This window comes from Phyllostomus discolor, chromosome 3 (genome assembly GCF_004126475.2).
Source record: "Phyllostomus discolor isolate MPI-MPIP mPhyDis1 chromosome 3, mPhyDis1.pri.v3, whole genome shotgun sequence".
Classification (NCBI taxonomy): Eukaryota; Metazoa; Chordata; class Mammalia; order Chiroptera; family Phyllostomidae; genus Phyllostomus; species Phyllostomus discolor.
This window is the reverse complement of record NC_040905.2, coordinates 200,878,133-200,886,502: the sequence shown is the minus strand read 5'-3', so window position 1 is coordinate 200,886,502 and position 8,370 is coordinate 200,878,133.

The following is an 8,370-nucleotide window of genomic DNA, read 5'->3' as shown; positions in this document are numbered from 1 at the left end:
AATGTGTTGCCGGGCCCCTGCGGTGAACCAGGCCTGGCTCAGCGTGCAGCTCTGAGGAGTAGTTGCCCATATCTATTAATTGATGACAACCATTGATAGGCTGTTCATTGGAGGCAACACTTGTAAAGAGAAGGCAGGTGAGGAGCAAAGAAGCACATGGCTTCTATGTGGGAAATCCAGACGTTCAGTAGCTTTGACATCTACACGTTGGCCACTTTTTCAGAAGCCGGAGTTGGCAGGGAAGCAAGGAGCTTAAGTAGAAAATAATAAAAGAGAATTGTATGTGCTCGGTGCCAAAAAGGGATGATTCGAGGGGAAAAAAGGTTAAATTCTGAAGTCTGGGCTGGCAAAATAATGTGTGCTTTACACCCCTTATGGATGCAGAGAAATATCTTGCGGCGAGACCAGAGGTCAGGAGACCTGGCTCCCTGTCCTCAAGTCAGGTGCGCTGTGTTTGGATTCTCCAGTATCGGGTAGACCAGCACAGAGAGCTGCATTTGGAATTTTGATTTAATTGTACAAAGAGTCGTTACAAAGAACTTTGCCCCTTGAGAGCAATGCAAAATTGGATAAGAATTATCGTCTTGCTGAGCGTCTATTTTCTCATCTGTTAAGAAATAATAGTAACCACATTGCCTACTTCTTGATGCTGTTTCAAGTATCAAGTACAGGAAAGCAGTTATGGATTTTAAAAAGTTCACAAAAGCTCCTTGCTGGCCCAGTCAGGATTGGGGCCCTTGCAATGCTTGGACTTTAAAATCAGCTGCTTCTCCTTCAGGCATGTGGGTAGGGTTAGGGTGAAGGGGTGTTCCAAGGGCCAGACACAGACATCGGTAGAGTTATTGAGTGATAACAGCACTAGTAATAATCACTCTCATTTGGGGCTTTATGGACGTATGAGGACCAAAGGTGCAATGAGCCTCTCTTTGGATCCAAGTGTGTGAGAAATAAAGCTCCAGATCTGTGGGCATGTGCTTCTCTTCTGTGGCACAGGGACTTGCAGGGCGCTGCTCTGCAGGGAGCAGAACGAAGAGTGCAGGTGCAGGTGATAGAAGAAAGAAGTCAGGGAGAGAGACAAGGAGAGGGTCCTGGTGCTGTTCCAGTCATCTCTATGTCCAGCTGCGTTCCTGCCCTTGGCTGCCTCAAGTCCGTTGGAACTTATGTTGGGTGGAGGTCTGATTTCTGTCATTCAGAATCCAAATAGCTCAAGATAATGTTGTTCCTGTAAATGAATGATTTGTTTTGATTTATGGTCCCAATAAATTGGATGTTGGTGTTCTTAAAGAAGCTATTGTATTATTAAGAGACATAAGAGGAGAATGATTGAGTGTGAACCCAGGATCCAGACCACGGCCTCAAGTTTCTGGACAAAATTCCTAACCTGTCTGTGACTCTATCTAGCAAGTGCTGCTGCTGCTGCTGCTGCTGCTGATGATGATGATGATGATACCTACCTTAGAGGATGACTGTGAGAATTCAATGAATTATTATGTGATGAAGGTCACTTATCATAGCTTCATGTTATGGAAAAATACATTACCATGTCCCCAGAGCTGGCTTCAATTTGGACTTAAAAAAAACCTATTTATCATTATACCCATACAGAGGGAAATATGTCTTTTGAGTGCTGAAAAAAGTCATTGTTCTCTGCGGTAATGGGATAACCTCAAGATAATCAAATGTTCATGTTGAAATAGGCTACTGTTGCCATGTGGAAGATAGCTGAGACACCAGGGTTCAGATGGGAAGTCCCAAGTGAAAATGTACATCCATGCTCAAAAATCCTGGAAATAGGGATTGATAATTGAGATTCTGGCTGAAGCATGAGAACAAAGATGCCCTAATTAAATTCTGCATAGGAGCTAATTAACCCATTTATGTGTTTTCTTCTCTTGTGCAATAGGGGAAGCACATTATCAACATACACATATTTGCAGCCTATTCATATATTGTGTTTGATTTTTCACCCTTGAGTTGTGTGGGAGGAGTGAGATGCCCTTCACAGGAGCTCCAGGCCATAATTCATCTGTCCAAAGCTTCCGCTTAGTTTTGACACCGGCTCTGGGAAGCTCGCACATGCTTTGATCTTCAGGCAGATCGTGGAAGTCATCCCGGAGGGCTACTGCCACTAATCAGATCTGTTTCTTGACACGGGTCCTTCAGACCACCCCTGAGCTCGTCTTTGCCGTCACCTTGAGGAAAGGGCGTTGGTTCGGATGTCCAGTGTGGGCAACCCTCCTGACCGTTCGGCATTCAGGGAGGCTCTCCTGCCCCCCATGCCAAATGATGGGCAGGCAGGGTGAGTATCACAGGACAAAGAGTCCCCACGCCCATTCCAGGCATGTGGCAAAGGTATTTGCTTCCTCAGGAAGAAAGTGATTTACCTGTGGGAGAACACTCTTTTGGCAAAGTTTGTGTAGGAACAGCTTTGGTCTCTGCAATTGTGTGTGATGTGTGTGTGTGTGTAAAGCAGTGAGAGTGAAAAGTAAAGACACTGTGAATACCACAAAAGGGCACTTCTGTATGTGAATGCTCGAGAACATAGGATGCTGAATGGCTTCAGACCACATAAATGAATGTGTGCCTGATTCAGCACAGCCTACTTGTTTCTTCTTCAGAATTAGTGAGCCTGCATTATCATTGGCTTTGTTATGTCAACCTTCACAGGGAAGACATAGTGTTAGAGGGAAATGGGTGGGAGAAAAGAAGAAAAGAAAATACATAAAAGATCAGTGGGAGGGGTAGGAGGAAGGGAACAAAGCAAATGCATTTGCTTCAAGTTTTGAGTTGTAAGGGTTTATGAGGACTCAGTACTTTAGTGTAACTAGTTACAATTGCATAGTTATATATGCTTTGCCATTGGCCCCGTTATTGCAATATTAACTTTGTGGTTATTCAGCCTAATGTTCAAATTCAGGAAAGAAACAGTTTTCCTGAAGGCTCTTGATCCTTAGCGATTTAGTTCAGTTGATTTTGACGTAGGCTAAACATGTAACAAGTGCTCTTCACTTTAGGTGAATACAAGTTTATGCTATTACCAATTACTCGTTTATTTTAAAATTCACCACAATGCATACTAAACCACAACAGGAGTTTTATAATCGAAGAAATTAATGTCTTTGGTCAGTCAGGAAGATACTTCTTAATTACAGATCATTCACATATCAAACAGTCATAAATTAAGACTCCACTACACAGTTCACAGCAGGCTAAGTTAAAAGCAGTTGTGGGTTTTTTTTAACATATTCAAACATTTTCTCAGTCTAGAGCGTTGCCTACATTGGGTTGGGAAGGAAGGATTCATTGGCAACTGCAAGGTCTGGGCCCCACCCCCAATTGCAGAGCAATGCGTGTGGCCTTGGGCACGTCACTTAGCCCCCCTGAGCCCTTGCTTCCTTTTCCGCCTGTAGAGTGAGCGTCACAGCGTCTTCCTCACCTGCCTCCTACTGCTGCTGTACAGAAGAAATGAGGTTCCAGCTGTGGAAGTTCTTTGACAAGTTAAGCCTCTGAATGAAATGCAAGTTTTTATGGATTCTGCACACACATGCACTATTCATAATCATGAATAAATAATGTACTACGTGTTGAATATGCTGCAAGTGTTTTGTGCTTTGAATGCATGTGCCTGGAGATACCAGCCCGTGAGAGCACATAATAGGTGTCCTCTGTGGGTTGTAACCTAGGTGACACTCTGCACACTGAGCTGCACCTGTGCTCTGACAGAGACAGCGGTGCGGAGAGAAGAACTTGGCAGATCCACATGACTGAGGCAGAGAGAACAGAGCCATACAATAGCAGCACCCAGCCTGCCCCTCAGGGCCAAGCTGAAATACCGCTGTACCCATATAGCTTTCCAGGACTCCTCTTTCCTCTAAATGAGAATATTAATTTCTCCTGAATCTATGCACTTGTTTCACTTTATTGCTGCAACCCTGAACTTTAAGCACCCGAGTCACCTGACCCCCCAGGATTCAACTGGCACCAAATGAATAGCATCCCTAGCCCTCTCTGAGTTTGTAGCCTCCATTCCAAAACTTTCCCCTGACCCTGACTTGGTCCTCAGAATAGATTCCACCCTGTTTGTATTCTCCTGCTTTCCAACATCAAGTCAATAAACATTAGCAAGCACCTGCTATTTCCTAGAACTGTGCTAACTAATGGGGTACCGCAATGGGCAACACGTCATGTCCCTTGTCCTTGTGGAGGTTATAATCTAATAGGGTGAGAGACAGTTAAGCAATCCCAATCTTCAGGCTGAGGAACCTTTGGAGAAGTTTTCAGGGAAGATGATGTCCTCTCTGAGATTGGCAGGATGAGAAGGGGTTAATCCCATGAAAATAATCAGGTAATCAGTTCAGGAAGAAAGAAGAGGCAGAATATTCCAAGCATCACATCTGGGAGTTACAAAAGGACCTACTACATGTCAGGAATGGAAAGACCTCTATTCTGGGCCAAGTTAAGCAGTAAGCAAAAGATAACTTCTTTACCGATTTCTCCATTTCCAGCTTCACCTTGTCTGGCACCTTTGCACTTGATGTGAAGTTCTGCCGTTTTCGTTGAGATTGAAACTTCAGCTCCAACTCCCTCCTCCACAACCTATCAATCATCTCCCCAGTTTCACCCTATAGTTGGATCACTCCTTCCCTTTGATCCCAAAAGGGACTTGCTATGGACTAAACACGTGTGTCCTCCCAAACTGGGAGCGACGGACCTTTGTTGTCTGAGTCCCCCATTCTATGCTGGTGTGCGTCAGCTGCCCTAAGGCAGGATTTCCCTGCCCTTGGAAATGGAGACTGGTCTATCTGAAGTCTTCTCTTCCATGTAATTTGTATTATAACTTTCTGATTTGTATTTCCTCCCAAGTACTTAGCACAGTGCCTAGCAATATATTTTCCATAATAAATTTCTGTTGTGCCACGTTTTGGTTTAAAAACCTTCAGCGACTCTGCATTAATCTTCAGACAAAACTCTCCCTGTAACACAGCTCACGTGCCCAGCCCCCATGAGCCTGCCAGCCTCGCCTCTTCCCCCTTCCTCTCTCCTCCATTACACCGACCGCTCAGTTTCTCCATTCCTCCTTGCTCTCCTTGCCTTTGAGATCTCGCACAGATTCCTGCAGGCTCGCCCCGCCCACCCTTGCCCCACCTCCTCACTCTTCCTTATTGATAAAGTCTCCGTTTCTATGCCACTTCTGATGTCTCTTCTCACTTCTGTTCGAACATGGCACTTACTATGCTTTACTGAAATTGCTTGTTGAAATGTCTCTCTGTGCTGCTATCTCAGCCTTGGCATTGCTGATATTTTGGACTGGGTAAGTCTCTTGTGGGGGCTATCCTGTGCATGGTAGGAAGTTTAGCAGCATGTCTGGCCTGTACACATTACATGCCACTATCACTTCCCTAGTTATGACAACCAAGCGTATCTCCAGGCATTGCCAAATGTCCTCTGGGAAACAAAAGTACCCTCATTTGAGAGCCCCTGCACCAGACTCTTCAGGAAGCAGAGAGTGAGCCTTATTCACTACTCTGCCCCCGAGCTGGAATGGAGTAGAAGGTGGTTAATCAATCACACGTTGCATGAATGAAGTTCCTTCTGTACACTCCTACTGAATGAATGGATGTTGGGAAGAAAGCTGCGTCAGAAGCATTGGTTGTTCGGAGCCCTGTGGTTCTCTTACTGAATAAGGGGGAGCCACACAAGCTTGGTGGCCTTCTCACTCTGGGACGGCTCCCCTCACTGCCTGTAACATCTGTCCTGTTGGCAGCAGGTTATCTAGTGCTTCATTCCCTTCACCCCCCACACCACTTTGGGCTGCCCTGTCCACCCATTTCCCACCTACAGAACAGAAGAAAAGGTGCAGGCTCCCTGTGCTTCTTCCTGCATCAAAGATGTTTAAGCCTTTTATACGAATCCTGATTAATTAACAAGGGCGCAGAACTTACAAGCATTTCAAGTTGCTTTTATCTCTGGAAGAAAATACGCCTTTTGGCGGATCCTTTCTGTTCACTGTCTAGTTCAGCATTTCAAAGGGCATGCTTTGATGGGCTGAGTGGGTTACCATTTCTTGTGTGTAAAGGGCAATGACTAGTAATTAAGGGACAGACCCCCTTATGTCAACTGAAGAGAAAAAATCAAATTCAATCTCAGCTTCATCCAGAAACAACTTGTGCTGGAGCTGGAGGGCTGTGCCTGGTGTTGGAGGGCAGAAGCGAGGAGGAAACAGGGCATGTGACGTGGCTGCATCCCTTTGGCTTCCGGTAAAAAGAAACCTAACATTTGTTGAACACCTACTGTGTGCTATGTCAGCTCTCCCGCAATCTCTATGAAAGAGTTAATATGATTTCATTTTACCGATTGAAGAATCTAAGTTTTGGAGATGTCCGAAATATAACAAGTTGGCCAGCTGCCTTTAGAATATGGTGGGTCTGACTATATTCTTTCCTCCAAATTTACATTCCCCAGCACCGCTGTATGCCCCCTGCTTAGCTATGCTTACTAGAATGGGACAAAAGAAGGGTTTATTTTATCTTTGTGTGCAAGTAGTTCATTCACCCCATAGGCAAAGTCTCATCCACTCAGGGCTCCTGTAGCACGTGATACTCACGTTCCCACCATAGGCCTCATCACAATGTTTTGTTAATTATGCTTTGTTGTGTCCACCTTCCCATTCGAAGTATAAATGCTTAGCAAGCACAGACCTTGGCTTCCTTATTGAATTCTGTATCCTCAGTGTTTCACACAGGGACTGGCCCAGAGCAGTTTTCAAGAAATAGTTGTTGAATTGAATATTTACTGAGGCTCTACTATGATGAGATTGCTAGTTGCTTCCAACACCTGCGTATCCCTTTGTCCTTAATAACAGAATTCTCATTCATAACCAGAAAGCCATACCTCCAACTAAGTGACTAAAAAAGACATCTGCAGCTGCTTCGCAGTCAGGAGTGACTGTGAGACTGAGCCTGGAACACGAGACAGAAGCAGAAGCCCTGTAATGCACTTCCACAGCCTTTTCTTACTCCATCCTACTACTTAGACTGTGCATGTGATGGCTGGAACTCATGCACCCACTTTAGACTGTGCAATTCAGAGCTACACCTAGGGATTCTGAAGCAGAAATATGGCAGCAATCTGGGTTCCTGATACCACAGAAACACTACCACATTTCTGCACTGTTTCCAGTCTTGTTTTATGTGAAAGATAAATAGATTTCTATCTTATGAAATGTACTGTTTTTGTTTTTCTGCTAATTGCTACTGAACCTAATCCCTAATGATAGAACTACTCAGTGTGGAACACTGTTCTAGGGGATTGTAAAGCATGCTAACATAGCTATCCCATGCCTGTGTGGAGCTCACAGCCTGTAGGAGAGCTTTGATGCATCTACATCTGATGATTATTTGACACATGACACTCCAGTCTCATTAATGTCCTTTTAAGAGAAGAAAAGATAAAATGCTCAGTGGGCTATGAATCAGGACATACAACAGTGGGCAGGACCATTAAAATGTTCATGGAGGAGACTTCCTTAAATTTAGCCTTGAATATTAAGGAGACTTGGGATCAACAGAGAATGGGATGAGGTTGAACACCCAAGGAACAAAGATATAGGATGTGTTTGGGGGAAGGCCAGAGATGCTGTTATGTAAAGTGCATTCAGAATGTGTATCCTGTAATGTTAATGAGCACGGGCTCCAGAGTTAGATGTCGTTGGTCTGAATTCTGACTTGACTTTTTACTAGCTATGTGACCTTGGCTGAACCTCTCACTCCTATGGGCTCCATGGTTTTTCCATCTGTAAAATGAGAATAGTAACTTCTGCCTTCTCAAGTTGTTGTCAGAATTAAGTTTATATGTCTAGTTTATACGGTCAGAATATAGCTGTTAGAAATATGCACTCCCTAAATGGATGCTATGACTGTCATTTCAAGAAACTACAAGAGCCCCGGCTGGTGTAGCTCCGTGGACTGAGGCAAGGATCATGGGTTTGATTCCTAGTTGGGGCACATGCCCAAGTTGCGGGTCAGGTTCCTCAGTGATGGGTGTGCAAGAGGCAACCATACATTGATGTTTCTCTCTCTCTCTTTCTCCCTTCCTTCCTGTCTGTCTAAAACAAATAAATGAAATCTTTAAAAAAAAGGAATTACAAGAGATCATTACAGCCACAACATGCAGAACCATGAACGCCAAGTTAAAAACCTTAGACCATGATTATACAGGCACCAAAAAGCTGCTAGAGGTGTCTAAGCAAAGTTGCGGGTGACATGATGAGAGCTATTTTGGGGGAAGTCTTAGTGTGTCACCATCTTATTATGCTTTGTCTCACCCCCTCACCACATCAGCCTACTGACCTGCCTGCCCCCTCTTCCTGGG